At 38.4% G+C, this 17,383-nt stretch overlaps 1 protein-coding gene across 2 annotated transcripts in view; it reads left to right on the forward strand.

Moving 5' to 3' along the window:
- Positions 1 to 202: 202 nt before the first annotated feature.
- TAOK1 (TAO kinase 1) overlaps positions 203 to 17,383 on the forward strand; it is a 130,545-nt gene continuing 113,364 nt past the window's right edge. The window contains exon 1 of one of the 2 annotated variants that reach the window (XM_074263760.1): positions 203 to 315. The gene's annotated coding sequence lies outside the window, so the exon portion shown is untranslated. Of the gene's footprint in view, positions 316 to 1,383; positions 1,618 to 17,383 lie in introns of those variants that run through there. The other variant, XM_074263757.1, reaches the window with a different exon arrangement.

Genomic DNA, 17,383 nt, shown 5'->3' on the forward strand with positions numbered 1-17,383 from the left:
TCAAGCTCCAATCCTTTTTTTTGGGGGGGGAGGGGAGAGTTGTATCCTCGCAATTTCACTAGGAAACACCAAAGATTGGAAGAGGTGGGAACTATTTAGAAGACTGTCCATTGCCCTGAAGACAAGGAAGTGGGGGAGGGGCCACTTTCCTGTCCAGGGAGGAGATAGTAGCAAGTCCTTCTCCTCCTCCCTTCCCCCACACATCTAGTTTTCCCGAGTGCGCTTTTGACCCCCTCCTCATCGTTTAAAAACCCTTTGGTTCTCTCTGGCCGTGGGAGTGGATGTGTGAGCAGGAGGTCATCCGTCAATCAATCAGTAAGCATTTATTAAGTGCTTAATTTGTGCAGGGTTAGGGTCCGGGCTAGACGGTGTGTGGGGGTGGGCATGGGAGCGGAGAGAGGCAATTGCAAAGTCTCCAGGCCTGGAGCCTCTAAGGTTGGCGTGCCCACGGGGCATAGCGGGCGTGCGGGCCGAGACGGGCAGCCGTGTGACTGCGACTCCTCGGGCCCCGCTCCTATCCCGGGATGGTTTTTGAGCTACCGGGCGCGCGAGAAGCACCTGCTTGTTTCTCCGAGGTGGGACTAGGGCTGTGGGGGATGGGGGATGCCAGCGCTGCCAGGGGGGCAGCCGGCAGCCCTGGTGACTGTGGCCTCCACGCGCCTCGGTTTGTGTGTGTGTATGTGTGTGTGTTAGTGTGTGTATAAAAGAGTGTGAGCATGGGAGAGAGCGCGAGGGTGTGTTATGTGTCGCGCCAGGCCCAGACGGGCAGCCTGGAAATCTCGCGAGAGCGGCCTCTGGGGTGACTGCCGGGGAGGGGGAGGAGGGGGAGGTACAGGAGGAGGAGGAGGAGGAGGGAGGAGGGGAGTGGTGTCGGGGAGGTGGAGGGAGGGGGGAGGGGAAGCCTGGGCAGCACCCGGGCTCTGTGGCTTCAGGGCTCTGGGACACAGGGAGAGAGACCGAGAGAGAGAGGAGAGAAGGGAAGGGAGGGAGGGAGGCGGCGAGCGAGCGAGCGAGAGCGCGAGGGAGCGCGCGAGCCCGCCGGCGCAGCCGCCGCCGCCGCCCGAAGCGAGGAGGGGGCGCGCGAGCCCGCCCCGGCTCGGCCCGGCCCCGACCTCGTCTCAGCCCCCGCCCGCCTCGGTCCCGGGCGCAGAGCGTGAGGTGCCCGCGAGCCCGTCGGCCTCGCCTCCCGGCAGCCCGGCCCCGCCCGGTGCCTGCGGCCTCCGGTCCTTTTGTGAGCGCCCCCTGGGCCGGTGGCGGCCACTGAGGCGGCTGGGCCTCCTCGGCGCGGCCCGGCCCGGCCCGGCCCCGGCTCCCCGCGCCTCCCGCGCCATCTTTGCGGAGCCCGGCAGTGCTGAGGGCGGGCGCCTCCCGGGCCGGGCCGGGCCCCGCCGCCGCGGCCCCCTCCGGCCCGCCCCTTGTCGCAGAGCTCGGGCTGGGCGACTGGCGGGGGCGCCGGAGGGGGGGCGGTGGCTCGCCTGGCCCCCTCCTTCTGCTCGTCGTCGTCGTCGTCCTCACCTCGTCCGGCAGAGCGGAGCGGATCGGCTCCGGGGGGCTGCGGCTGCCCACCGCACCCCGCCCCGCCCCGCCCCGGGCCGGGCCTGGCCTGTCGCCGAGAGGGTAAGCGCGCCTGCGGGGCCCGGGCGGGGGGCTGGGACCGGTCTGAACCCCCCTCTCCCCTCGGGCCTCGCCCCGGAGGGGGAGGGAGGCAAAGCCACGCCGAGGAGAGGGTCGCCCCGGCTTCAGAGAGGAGGGGGCTAGGAAGCCAGCCCGGCCTGTGTGTGTGGGGGTCCACCCGGCTCTGTCCTCCCCTTCTCCCCGGCTGGTGGCTTTGGGATGTCTTAATGAAGGTGTGTTCCCCTCCAGGGGTCGGGGTCGAGGTCTCCCTCCCCCCAGACTGGAGGCTTCAGGGCCCTTTCCCCCCTTGTGCTCCCCCTCCCCTGCCTCCTCAGTCGCTGCCCGGGTGTCCGCTGCGAGGGAGAAGGCTTCGAATTGCCTGGATCCGAAGCCAGTTCAGTTCCCTCCCCCATTCCCCAGGGGCTGCACCCCTCTTTTGGAGGGGGAGCAGAAAGCTGCCTCCCCCACCCCCCACCCCATTCTCTGTGCTGCAATGCTGCAGAAGTCCTAGGCTGCTTCTCCATACACAGACCCGTGTCTCCACTGAAGGGAGGGGGAGCTGGCAGAGGAGGTAATGGCGCTTCCTTGGGAGAGGTTACTCCTGCCTTTTAATCGATGCCTGGGTGTCCCCCTCACCCTCCCACCCCATACAGCCTTTCCCCTAGATCTGCCCTGAGGAAGTGTGCCCGGGATGGGGCTCTCAGAGCAGGGACTCGAGGGCTGGCCAGGCCCGGCGCCCGGATCCGGGTTGTTCTGTTTGTCTCTTATTTATTGTTTTTAGTAGGAGATTGACGTCTTTGGGAGCAGGTTGGATTTGAGGCATAAATTCGAATGAGACAGCTGGGTCGTTTCCTCCCCCCCTCCCCCCCCTCCAGCAAGGATGGCCGACTTTGTTGTAGTTAACAGAAATTCACCAAGACTTTAGATTACAGGGTGACTTATAACATGTTGGGTATTTGTTCCATCCTGGAGATTTTCTTTCTTTTTTGGGGAGGGGGAGGGAGTAACTTAAGTCTGTAAAACCTATATAGATGGGGAAATTTACATAACAGTAATCTACATCTGAAATTTTGTTTCTGCTGTGATTGCCAGTTATTAGGAATAGCATTTGCATGTCAGTTTAAAATACTCAGTATGATCTGCTTTATTCCAGTCAAGAGGTTGAATTTCCTCCTTTTTCTTTTTGCGTACTATTTTTTAAAAAACAAACTCTCTCAATCTGATTTTCAGCAACACTTGTTGGTTGGCCTCCCCATGTGTATTGCCCTCCAAAGACTAGACATTTTTTTTTTTTAAGTCAAAATTAACTTTCTCAAAAACTTCTCTTGGCAAGAAAGCTTCATTGATTAATAATGCTTAGTCTTAAATGCTATTGTTCATAATCTTTCCTCCAGACTCAAAAAGTCTTGCTATTTTTGACATTTTCATATCTTCTGATTATTAAGGACTAGATATTTTAAAAATAGCATTTCAAGAAGGGTAAACACACATTGTACCCCACTTTGAAAACTGCTGAATATTAAGGAGCTAGTGAGTTGTTAATATACACATTTATTTGTATTATTTTAATAGCAACATGGTGTTTTTAGCTTGTTTCAAGTATTTTTAAGCCTGGGAATCATTTACTTTTAAGTTTTCTAAAATGCTACCTATAGTTAGTGGTATTATCTTGCATATGTTCACAGAACAGAAAAATTCGTGGTATTTTAAATATCTCTATGTGTGTTGTGTTTTGCAACGGGAAAACTTGTTTTAAGGTAATGAAATATCAGGATATTAGTAAAGTTGTTAGTAACCGGGTTGTAGTCAAATGCCAACTTGTTGGACAGAATGATTCTCATTTTAGTCACTATATGTTGCATCAAATGCCTCTATCCCCTAGCACTATTGAATCTGCCTCTCTTTGCATTTAGTTGGTTTGGCTACTGATTATGAAGCCAAGAATAATTATTTATTATGAGTATCTCCTGATTTTTTGATATCATTGTCCAAGTCAGATTTCTCTTGAACCCTTTGCTGTAATGCAAAGAGCAGTCTCTTTGCTCAAAACATGGTAGAGGCTGAAAATATGAATGAATTGGTTCAGGAAAGTTTCAGATAGGGAAAAACTATTTAAAGGAATATCTACAACATAACCTTTAATGCTTCTGTAAGAGACAAATCAAGCTAGAAGGACTATAGGTCTTATGTTCTTACATAGTTCATGAACAAAATGGCAACGTACATCACTTCCTGTTCTTCACAACCACTTCTTTTCTCAGAATTCCCTTTTAATGACTTAATTTTTTGGCATTCTGTTATCAAACTCTAATTCAGTTATAATTCTCATTTTGTGTAGATGGAAGAAACTGTAAGAATCAACTGAAATCTCAAAATGTGCATATAATGAGATTATCTTAAAAGGTTTGGAATACCAAGTATGTACAAAAGGCTTGGTTTATTTTTAAATTTACACTAAGTTCTTTAAGCTGAAAGAAGGTTTAGAGACAGGATTGCAGGGTAGAGGACTTATATTGGTATCTATAGCATAAAAGAGATGAAAATAAAATGATGGTTGTATTTTCTGTAATAAGGATTTGGGAAGAACAATAAATACAACAAAGAATTGTGAATGTGTTGAGTTTCCGAAGGGTTTAGTTAGTTGTATGTATGTTTTTCATAGCTGTCAAAGCAAGTAAGACAGGTCATTGACCCATATTGTAATGTTCTTCTACAGTTAAGGAAGCAAGTTTTTTGTTCTTTACTACATATCAGAAAATAGCTGGACATATTTCCTCTTGATTCTACTCTTAAATAGCCACAGAATATGTAACTCATTTTAAGAATTTATTTATTCTCACCAAACATTAATACTTAGTAAACCTCATAGTTATATCTGTCAACTGTTGAAATGAATTGGGAAAGTAGCAAAATAAACAATGTGTAAAGATTTAATAAAAGTTTTATTTCTAAATTGCTTTATTCTTTTTTTTTTTTAACCAGGAGCTCTTTTAAATAGCTCTGTTTATCAGTATTCTCTTATAAGTCACCCAAAAGAACTCACTGCAGTGTCACAAATTTAAATTTGTAGAAATGAGACACTGTTAAGAGGTCTTACACATGCTTAATTTAGTAACATAGTTCAGGGTTGTGTTTGAATAAATCTAATCTTTTATTTCTGTAAATGTTAAGGAGTTCATGGAGTACAACTTGCACAAAATTAAAAATGTTGTAGTGTTTCATTAAACAGAATCCTCAGAAGATACGAAATCAAAATATATACCTTCCAGTTCTTGTAACCATTTTGGAAGGTCTGAGATATGAGAGTCCTAGGTCTAGATTCAGACAGACTTGTTTCTGCTGAATTGCTAACTCAGTGGCCCTTGGTGAGTCATTTGCAGCCTTAGTTCTTTAGCTTTATAATGAGAAGGCTGAGCTTGGTGACCTTGAAGATCCTTTCCAACTCTAATGCTATAAGTCTGTGATCATACTTTATTATAAAACTTTAAGAACCATACTAGTATGATTGCATGAAGAAGGTATAGACAGACCATTATGATTCAATAACATTCCTCTTATTGAGTGTATTACAGTTCATAATGTTGAATGTGAAGTAACATTTTAATTTAGAATTCCTACTAACTGTTTTGATTCCAAAGCTTTATTATAGGAATTGAGTTTTTAAGGGTTTCTTAATGAAAATATGTACATAAACATGCCATTATTTGAGATGACAATTTTGAAGTACTTTTCATGACTCTCAACTTTTGTACTTATTTATAATTTCTATATCTTAGAATAGGTTTAGTCATCTAGGCCTCCTTCCTCATTTTTTTCCCATTTTACTTTTTATTCTGAAGTTAATCATAAGTTGCAATTCTGAACCAATTTTCCATTGGAAATAGAAGAGGACTGGGTAGAAAACTGAGAATCCTTAGAATTTGATTTTCTTTTTGGAACATTCTCATTTTACAAAAGAGCAAACTGAAGTCCAGAGAGATGAATTAAGATGCCCAAGATGTCCAGGTAGTAAGTGGTAGAAACAGAATTTAAATTGAGGCTACATTGAACTCTAGACCCAGGGTTCTTTCACTTCTGTGTTCTTTCATCAGAATGAGAAACTCACTCTGAGATCTGATTGGGCATCCACTTAATGAGTGCCCTGTTTTTGCCATGCCAAGCACAATGCTTTACATAAAATGTGTATGTGGAACTCTTATGTCACTACTTAATCATTATGACATTTTCTTGTTTATTTTTAAAAGTTATCCTTTAGAGATGAAATAGAGGGAAATTTTTCTTTTGTTAAAAGTAATTTATTTTTTATTTATTTATATATATTTATAACTTAATAAATATACTCATCATTGTTGCATTTCAAAGACATGAAAGAACAACAACAAAAAAATCAAGGTTAAAATCTTTAGTTTAGGATAATGTAGTATAGTGGGAAGCTTTGAATTTCAAGGCTGACCTGAATTCAGATCTAGACTCTACTGATCCAGGCTCTACTTCATCTCTATAGGTCTGAGTTGAGGATTGGACTAGACCTCTCATTCTTTCTAACCCTTAAAATTTATAATCCTAGGATCTGGACTATCACTCATCAGTAATAGACAGGCTTTTCTCAATTTAGGAATGAGTTGTGTTCCAAAATACCATTTGTAAGTTTCATTGTGTATTCCTATAGAAACACTGTTACACGGCAGACAGGTTTCCAGGCTAATCCACAAATGCCCTTTTAACTTGTGCTGTAGTTATGTACTAGTACTAATAATCCTAATTTTGAGTTTTAGGTGGGAGTAGTCCACATGCAATAGGAAGGAGAAGTTTAAGACTGAGAACTTCTTTTCCCAGGTCTGGGCTTCTAGTGCTAGGCAATTCTTTCTGCTTTTTCTAGGATTGAATCCTGTTTCAGATACTGATTGACCTTCCTGAGCTTCAGTTTTCTCTATGGTACAAATCAGAATAGTGATAGGATGATTTCTTGATATCTTATATGGTAATACATTCACATTAGCCCAGGCCTAACCTATCACTGAGCATCCAGGATTAATTATTATTCCCATTTTTTCTTTTCCTTTCCCCTTGTTCTCAATATTATAAAAAGTGCCCCTTCCCTTGATGTAGTTGATTTTGACTAAGTATTAGGAAGAAAGCAGATATCTTCCAGAAGTAGATGTGTTTTTAAGAGAGGATCCTTGTTAACCCAAATGGATCATAATTTGAGTAATAAAATTTAAGGCAACATAACAAGTGAAAAATTTCAGACTGTGTATGTGGGCAATTTTGGGGTAGGGGACTTTCTTACTGCTCCTGTCTTAGAATCTGTCTTCTTCCTTCAAGGCCTTGAATAACTGTCATCATCTTGTCTTTATAGTTTAGTTTATTCATTCATTCAAAAATCAATTACCAAAGACCCCGTTTTTCACAGATTATTTATGAACCTTTTGTAAAGCTCCATTTTTTCCCCCCATAATCTCATCTTTTCCCTTCCTTAGCATATGTGTACACCTAGGATCACTTTGGTGACACAGATTTTATATCCACATTTCTGCAATCACATTGTCTAGGGTGCAGGTGATAATCCATTGGCACCTTTCTGTTATGTTAAGGGAGGAGTGGTGATAGCAGCCATTCTTTGTTTCTTGAATTCCAGGTCAAGCACTGTCTATATGATAGACCTTATATGAAATTGTGTATATGGAAAATTCTTTAAAAGTATATTTAGAAAATTCTGGTCAAGCACTTCTGATTTTGATGTGCTAGTGATATCATCTTGTACAAAAGACACTTAACTTATTGGGCCTCAGTTTCCCATCTAAAAATGAAGGCATTGAGATAGATGATTTTTAAGATTTCTTCCAACTCTTAAGGCCATATTACTGTAGTCTTCTAAGTATCAGAGTAATCAGTCAATAAACATATGTAATAAGTATCTACTACATGCCAGGTACTGTGCTAACTGCAGAGGATATAAAAAAGGGCAGAAGATAGATAATCCCTGCCCTTAAGGGATTGATTCCCTTATGGGTGAGAGAATTAGAGGCTGAGAAAGGCTTCTTTTAGAAGCTGGGATTTGAAAGAAGCCAGGAGGCAGAGAGAAGGAAGGAGAGTGTCCCAGACATGAAGGACAGTTAGGAAAAAATGTCTGAAGCTGAAGGATGGAGTATCTTGTTTGTGGAACAGCCAGGAGGTCATTATTACTGCACAAAAGATTACATGGGTTAATGGGGAGTGAAGTGTAAAAAAGAGGAGAGGTCCGGGTTAGGAATAGCCTTGAAGGCCAAACAGGATTTTGTGATTCGATTTGGAGGTGATAGGAAACCACTGGGGTTTATCAAGTGGGTGACATGATTGGACTTGTGCTTTAGGAAAATCACTCGAGTGCCTGAATGGAGGCTAAATTGATGTGCGGAGAGACTTGAGGCAAATAGACTCACCAGCAGGCTATTGCAAGATGATCAGGGCCTGCACTAGGCAGTGATGGCAATGTCAGAGAAGAGAAAAGAGCATCTTGTGGAGGCATTGCAAAGCTTAAAGTTGAAAGGCCTTGGCAGCCACTTGAATATGAAATGTGGGAGATAGTGAAGAGCTGAGCATAATTTCTCAGTTGCAAGCCTAGAGGACTAAGCAGTCAGTGGTGCCTCCTTATTTTGTTGTGGGCACTGACATTTATCCAATTTCCAGTGTTTGGAAACTTGGGTCTGTCTCTCTTTCTCATGTCTCACATTTAGTTTTCATAACTCATCTATATTTTCCTTTTTCTTATTACTACCACCCTCATATGGACCCTGTCTCATTCTTGGGCTTTTGGGCTATGGTAATCTTTTTTTTTTTTTCTCTTCCTTACCTCTTTTACATTCTTTATTTCACTCCTAAATTAACCTTTCTCATGCATAAATCTGGCTGTGTTCCTCTTCTCTTCAAAAGTCTTTAGTGGTTACCTAGTACCTGCACAGTAACATTCAGATTCCTAAACCTGGCATTCAAAATCTTGAATAACCTGTCACCATCATGTCTTTACAGCCTCTTTTATGCTTTTATTCAGAACTCAGGCACCAAGCACCTACCATATGTTCAAGGCAATGGGTACATAATGACAAAACTGAAGCAAGTCCCAATCCTGAAGAACTTGTGGACATCACATGATTCCTTCCACGTCTGCTGAGCTCTGATTAAATTGGATCCCTTTATGAGTATTCCTTCTCTGAGTTTTCCCGTTTCCATGTATTTGTATACATTGTTCCCTGTTTTGACTGTTAAATTTCTATCCATCTTTTAAATCAAATTCAGATATCTTCCTTCTCTGTTTCCAGAGTCTTTTATATCTTTCCAATGTAGTTTTCCCCTTCTAGACTTTAAGAATAATGAGGACAGAAGCCCTATCTTATTTATGTAAACTTTGTATCTTCTGAAGTGTTTAGCACAGTGCCCTAAAAATTTAAGGGAACCTCACAAACCATCTCTGGTCCAACTGGACCTGGTAGTAATCATCTAGTGAGTCTTAAAAGTCTGCTGGTGACAGGAGAGAGCTTCATAATAAATATTTATTTGGATATGTGAAAGTTCTTTCCATGGATTTATTGTAATATAAAATATTACCAAATGCTTGAAGGATCTGTGATTTTGAACTTCTTTCACCAATCTGCTTGAATTCAAGAATAATCTAGTTCTAGAGAGTTGTCTTGTGGGAGTTAAATTTCTTGCCCAGTCATTCAGCTACAAAGTGCTTAAAGTAGGATTTGAATCCTGATCATCTTAACTCCTTCAGAATGAAGCCTTCTCATACATACATATAAGATGATATTGCTTGAATATGTATACTTTTAAAATCTCATTCTGTTTTAGTTGATTGTAGCTGAAAAAAAATCATGAATATAGATTAGTGGTTTTTATTTGCCTGATTCAGCAATACTAATTTCCTTTAATCTTTTACTGATTTTCATTAAGGTCATTAACAAAGTTCTTAAAAAACTTGAAGGTGAATAGGAATTTTTAACATTTTCAATATATAGGAAAGGCCTTCTGAGATCTGGACCTGGATTCAAGACTGACTTCTGGCTCATAGTGGGTATGTGGCCCTGTAGAAGCTAATGAAATTCTCTCTGTGTTGGAGATAACTCTAACATTTTGAGTTGCAGCAAAGATGTTGATCCACACTGGTGGAAGTAGATTCTTTATCTTTGTGAGCCTGTATCTGTGAAATCACAAGTCTAGTTTCTGTTCCCTGGAAGCTAAAGGAAAAGTTTCAGTTCTTGTATCTCTGTGGCATAAATGTTATTTATTTAGTAATAATCAAGTGAGTCATTAAGATCATTAAAATATTGCTGGATTTCGATTATTAATTGTATCTGTGATTGTTCATGTCTTCTTGTCTCAGGATACTGTGATCATAGTTTGATGAATTTAAAACTGTCAAGGAAGTGAAGCTTATGAAAATACTGGCTTTGTTTCAGGACACATAAGTATTAAGTGACAGAGTTGAGATTTGAGTAGTCGGCCTTAAGGATGGATTCCCACACAATATAAAATAATGAATATGTGACATCCCAGTGTACTAGTCATTACTTCAAGTCCTATAGTCTCATCAACAGCTACACATGGAAACTCCTATCTTTGCCATCTTTGCTCTGTGGTTCTTGTCCAGGTCCCTTCATAAGTTATAGAATTATGGGTTCTACTTAATGACCTGGAAGCCCTCTTAATTCCTTTATTGGGACCTAGTTATGCCTGCAATGGTCAGATTGTCCCTTCTATCTAAACCAAGCATGGCACTTCTTTTGCAGCTTGTATCAATTTTATTATTAAAATTTTTTTTTTTTTATTCTGGTTGTGGTTTGCAAATTATTCTTGGCAATATTCTGTAACATATGTGTACACTCACTTCTGACTGGACTTGAATGAATTTTGTATAGAAAGGAAGGAGGAAATAGGATTGAAACTACTAGCAACAGTTAAAAAATAGGCTAGAATGTAATCTTTTTGAGGGGGAGGAAACTGATTTTGGGGCTCTGAACAGATGATTGTTAATTTAGATAAACTTAACTTATTTTGAAGGATAGATGTTTTGAAATATGCAAACTGAATTTTGGGGAAATGGAGGAAAAATAGTACTGCAAGATTTTGTTATTTTCATGAAACAAAAACTTAATTTTTTTCTCTTTCGTGAGGCAGTTGGGGTTAAATGACTTGCCCGAGATCACACAGCTAGAAATTTTAAGTGTCTAAGACTAGATTTGAACTCAGGTCTTCCTGACTCCAAAGGCTGATGCTCTATCCACTGTGCCATTTAGCTGTCCCCAAAACTTACTCTTTTAGAATGCAGCAGTTTTCTGAGGTGGTTTGAAAATTTTATCTTTTAAACTGCAACATTAACTTAACCCTAACCTTAAATTAAGGTTTTAAATTAAATTAAATTTTATATTTTTATTTTAAAAAAATCCAAATTTAATAAGACATATTTGTAATTTAAGAGTCTTTTAAAATGCAAGTTTTTCACTCAGCTTCTTAAGTGAAGGGGGGGGTGTAACAGTTTCATAAAATGCTAAGACTAGATTAGCCTAGGAGTGGTGAGTCACATAATAAAGGTAAAAATAGGGAATTTTTATGTCATAATAATTCTTTTGCATTGGAAAGCCACATTATTGATAGAACAAGTTAATATTGATGAGATCTGGAATAATTTGTGCTCCAAATAAATCTTAATCAAATATATCATATAGGAAAGTTGGAAGTGTATACTTTTCTGTCTGTCTGTCATACACACACACACACACACACACACACACACACACACACACACACACACACACACACTCACTCATGCTCATGTGCTATTGAGCTGCCATCCCATGTCATTGAACAGGAGCAGAAAAAGATTTGAAGTTTGGTCACAATGGCATTTTAGATTTCAGAAACTTTCATTTAATTTCTTCTTCATAGTATTATATTTTGTTTTTAAGTTTTGCATCAGTGATTTCCTTTTGAACATTGAAAATGTATATGGTTCATAAACTAGTTGAATTTTTCATAAGGCATCAGCAAGCATTTATAATAAGTAACTATTGTGCCAGGCACTGTGCTAAGTGCTGAGGATACAGATAAAGATAACCCTCTCCTCCCCACCTCTCAAAAAAAAAAAAAAAAAAAAAAAAAAAAAAAGCAAAACAAAACCATCCCAAAAAACAGACCTTAAACTTAATCCTTGCTTTCAAGAAGATGGTATATGAACAACAATTTTTTTGACAGTATATATGCATGAGTAATTTTTTTTTATAACATTATCCCTTGTATTCATTTTTCCAAATTATCCCCCCCTCCCTCTACTCCCTCCCCTAGATGACAGGCAATTCCATACATTTTACATGTGTTACAGTATAACCTAGATACAATATATGTGTGTAAATCCAATTTTGTTGTTGCACGTTAAGTATTAGATTCCGAAGGTGTAAGTAACCTGGGTAGATAGACAGTAGTGCTAACAATTTACATTCACTTCCCAGTGTTCCTTCTCTGGGTGTAGTTGTTTCTGTCCATCATTGATCAACTGGAAGTGAGTTGGATCTTCTTTATGTTGAAGATATCCACTTCCATCAGAATACATCTCCATACAGTATTGTTGAAGTGTTGAAGTTGTTGAAGTGTATAGTGATCTTCTGGTTCTGCTCATTTCACTCAGCATCAGTTCATGTAAGTCTCTCCAAGCCTCTCTGTATTCATCCTGTTGGTCATTTCTTACAGAACAATAATATTCCATAACCTTCATATACCATAATTTATCCAACCATTCTCCAATTGATGGACATCCATTCAACTTCCAGTTTCTAGCCACTACGAAAAGGCTGCCACATTTTGGCACAAACAGGTCCCTTTCCCTTCTTTAGCATTTCTTTGGGATATAAGCCCAATAGCTTGCTTGCATTTGTTTTCTTTCTCATTTATTTTTCCATTTGGATCTGATTTTTCTTTCTTTTTTTTTCTTATTTAATTAATTTTATAATTATAATTTTTTGACAGTACATATGCATGGGTAACTTTTTTACAACATTATCCCTTGTACTCACTTCTGTTCCGAATTTTTCCCTCCTTCCCCTAGGTGACAGGCAGTCCCATACATGTTAAATATGTTGTAGTATATCCTAGATACAATATATGTGTGTAGAACCGAATTTCTTGTTGCACAGGAAGAATTGGATTCAGCAGGTAAAAATAACCTGGGAAGAAAGACAAAAGTGCAAACAGTTTACACTCATTTCCCAGTGTTCCTTCTCTGGGTGTGGCTGATTCTGTCCATCATTGATCAACTGGAACTGAATTAGATCTTCTCTATGTTGAAGATATCCACTTCCATCAGAATACAGATCTGATTTTTCTTATGTAGCATGATATTTGTGGAAATATGTATAGAAGAATTGCACATGTTTAACATATATTGGATCACTTGCCATCTAAGGAGGGGGAAAGAAGGGGAGGGGAAAAATTAGCACAAGGTTTTGTAAGGGTGAATGTTGAAAATTATTTATGTATATATTTGAAAATAAAAGGCTTTAATTAAATAAAAAGTTCCAAAAGCAAATTCTGAAGTTTCATTGGTATTATACTAATAAACCAAGCAATTTGAAAAAAAAAAAGTCTTAGGATAATTATTGCTTATTATCATCTTGAATTTCTATTCTTTAAGACTTAAATGTGAAATTTTACTTCTCAGTACTTTCTTAATAATTTAAGGTTATTCCCTCCACATTTTTGCACAAACTTTAAAAAAAAATAGCTTTTTATTTTCAAAATATATGTGAAGATAGTTTTCAACATTCACCCTTGCAAAACCCTGCATTCCAAATTTTTCCTTCCTCCTTCCCCTACCTCTTCCTCTAGATAGCAAGCAATTCAATATATGTTAGACATGGGTAGTTCCTATACAGGAGGACCCCTTGACACCATTGAGGAATTGATGACACTCACTCTACCTCCCCCAAGTGCTTTTGTTTACATGGATTTTATTGCTTGATTAGAAATTCAAATGTCTTAGTATTAGTGAGATTTTGAAATATTTTAGTATTTCCTATAGGATATTATGTCCTAGTATTATTGGGTTTTGCTATTACTTAGTTTTGACATACATTCCATATGAAAGGGTCTCATTGCAGGGACCTCACTTTGAGAACTATTAGTTTTATTCCTAGCTTATGGTTTTTGTTTGAGGCTCTTTCTTGTCTTTTTTCCATCTTAAAAATCTTTATTTTTGTTATCTATATGCTTAAGTCTCTTCATTCTTTCTGTGCCTCTGATTTCTCACATGTGTTCCAGATTTATATTTCCAGCTACATGTAGGTTGTCACTTCTTAGCTGTGCTTGTCATGTCAAACACCAAAACTAAAAGCTCATCTCTGCTCCCAAATTGGTTTCTCTATCTAATCCCATATTACTGGTATATCATTCCTATTACCCCAGTTTCTAAAGTGCCTTCTAGCATTAAAACTGTGATACCATGGTTACAAATAAATCTAGAATTATAATTGATCAATTCTAGAAGTGATTTTAAAGATGTCTCAGAAAGATTGTTACTTTCTCAAGAGTATGTGCTGAGATGGAACTCATTAAGTAGCTCAGTTGGGACCTTACCTATGCCCTTCATACCATGCTTTCCCCCTACTATTCTATGCTTCTGAGAAGCTCGTTTTAGACAACTGCTAACATTTTCTGATCTATACTGTTTACTGTCATTGGACTAATTCTCTTGTTTAGTTATCTGCAGTGATGCTATCATCTACTTTGTATGGATTTTCAAAGACCTTTACAGATCTGATTTGCTTCTCAAGGTTTTCTACAGTTTGATCCTAACTTACCTTTTTCTACCTTATTCTGGGTTCTTCTTAATATACCTTCTGCTTTTGTGCTCATTTTTGCTTCTGTGCTTTGTTCCCCACTTTGAGTCACTTCTATTCTCTGTGCCTGAACAAAATACAACCCATTCTTCAAATCCTCTCAGTTCCTAAATCTAGATCTGACCCAACTCTCGAATTTTATATCTGAAGAAATTGATATCCAAAAATAAATTACTTCTCCAAATAATTAGCAAAGCCTTCATTTGATCAAGGATCTCTTAATTTGAGATTCTGTAATTTTTCTACTTTATCATGATGTTTCGTAGGTCAACTAATCCAATTTTGACCTTCATTTGAGGAAATTGAGGATCTGTCCTCAGTCCTAAATCCCTCAGGTTAGTACCTCTTTGATACTTATAATCCAGAGTACCAAAAAAGAATGTGTGAAATTAGAAAGCTTTCCATATAGAATTATGATAAAAGAAGTTTTAGTGCTTACAAGAATAAGCACTTGATGAATCAGTTTATACACACACACACACACACACACACACACACACACACACACGAAAGAGAGAGAGAGAGAATTCTAATATTGTTGGATAAATGAAGTTTTACTTCATATTCAAGTACCAAAATGTCCAAAATAGACACTGAATTGAAAACTCCCTAAGTTATAATGAGTGATTAGATGGTGCAGTGAATAGAGTGCTGGGCCTGGACTCAGGAAAACTGACTTATCTTTCAGCTGATCTCAAAACAGTTGTTGATCCCAGGCAAGTCATTTAACCCCATTTGCCACAGTTTACTCATCTGTAAAATGAACTGAGAAAGAAATGGCAAACCCTTTCAATATTTCTCCCAAGAAGAGTTGGATCCAGCTAAAAGACGAACAATGATGAAAGAATTGTAGTGCTAATAGGAAGAAAATGAGTGTTTGGAACTTGCCTTCTACCTAAAGGTTTATATATTGCCCATTATTTTTTTATCAAGATAGTCATATGATATTACAAGTCTATATCAATTTTTTTTTTTGAAAGAAGGGCAACTTTAGTTTTCTATTTTTATTTATGCAGAATCTTTTATAGTAGACATTTTTAATAATTTTGTGGCGTGGATCCCTTTAGCAGGCAGGTGAAGCCTCAGAATGAATTTTTTAAAATATGTAAATTAAATGAAATAGAATTAAAAGGGAAACAAATTGCTGCAAATTATCAGAAAATAAAAGTTTATGAATTCTAGACTAAACTTCTGTTTCATAGCATCAGCTTTCTTGAAGTATTTTAATATAGAATGAAGAAAAGTGAAAAGCTTATTCTTTCTTTGAAGATTGCAGTTACTGATTATGGATAATCACTTTATATATTTACAAGATTACTTTTCTTCTCAAATTAGTCAACTACATCATAAAGCCATGGGTGTTTTGTGGTCTTGTTAGAAGATAAAGTTCGTTTTGGTTTCATTAAGTATTATTTATCTTATATTTATTAAAAATGTAGGCATAATTTAGAAGTCTAAGCAAATTTAATATGAATTCAGTGACCCTTAATTTCTTCTATGATAGTTTACTTAGTATTGACTATTTATCTTTTGGTTTTTGTATTTAAAAATATAGTCTTAATAGACTGATAGAGCATGTCTTGTGTCATTGAGCAATCAACTTATATATATCATTATGAGATTAATTTTCTTTTGTTCCAGTAAATACTAACAAGATAGAAATCTCTTTTCTGAGCATAATTTTCTTGTCTTCTTTGTAATTATTTTGGAAGCTATTTATCCAGTAATCTGTTACTGACTGATCAAGATTCTTTTTTTTCCCCCTGAGCAGGTGTACTTGCCATTCACGTGTTAAACATCACTTTTGCAATATTGAGGGTAGAAAGCTTTTACTTTAACTTGAAAGCTTCATAAGATTGAGGTTTCTATTTGAAATATTCTTCTACTCTGCTCAAAGTTCCCTCTTCAATACTTAGCACAATTGCCTGTGTAGAATAGTTGCTTGGTAAATATCTGAAAGACTGCTTACATTATGGTTATTTTGTTATATAGATTGACGGTAATAGTTTAAATATAAAATTAAACCAATTTAACTGAATGATTAAGTCATTTTCTTTGTGTTTTTTTTTTTTTTTTAACCCAAGTTATTTGATCATGTTTAGTACATAAATTGTTTGGCAAGGAATTGGAAATTGAGTGGATGGCCGTCAATTGGGGAGTAGCTGATTAAGTTATGGTATATGAATGTAATGGGATATTATTATTCTATAAGAAATGATGAGCAGGCTGATTTCAGAAAGGATTGGAAAAACTTACATGAAGTGATTTGAGCAGAACCAATAGAACTTTGTATACAATAAACAGCAAGATTTGTGGGATGATCAGCTATGATAGACTTAGCTCTTCTCAGCAGTATAGTGATCCAAGACAAATCAATAGACTTGGAGTAGAAAATGTCAGCTGCATCCAGAGGAAAAATTATGGAGACTGAATGAAGATGGAAGCATACTACTTTCACTTTTTTTTCTTTTTCCTTTTTGTTCTGATTTTTATTTCACAACATGATTCATATGGAAATATGCTTAAAATGATTGTACATGTATAATCTATATCAGATTGCTTGCTGTCTTGGAGAAGGAATAGTTAAGAAAAGAAGGTAAAAAATTAGAAATCAAAATCTTACAAAAATGCATGTTGAAAATTATATACATGATTGGAAAAATAAAATACTATTTTAAAAAAAAGAACATAGACTGTTACAAATGCTAGCTGTGTTAATTATTCACCCTTGAAATGTCTTCAGCTGTTCAAAAATGGCATTGTCTTTCTTAAATTTTTTGGTGGAAATGTGATTGAATATATTACTAAATTAGAAATTTTTCTGGTTATATTTCTTTTATCTTATAACAGCTTTTTATTTTTCCAAATATATGCAAAGATAGTTTTCAACATTTACCTTTGCA

The sequence above is a fragment of the Sminthopsis crassicaudata genome, chromosome 4, assembly GCF_048593235.1.
Source record: "Sminthopsis crassicaudata isolate SCR6 chromosome 4, ASM4859323v1, whole genome shotgun sequence".
NCBI classification, from domain to species: domain Eukaryota; kingdom Metazoa; phylum Chordata; class Mammalia; order Dasyuromorphia; family Dasyuridae; genus Sminthopsis; species Sminthopsis crassicaudata.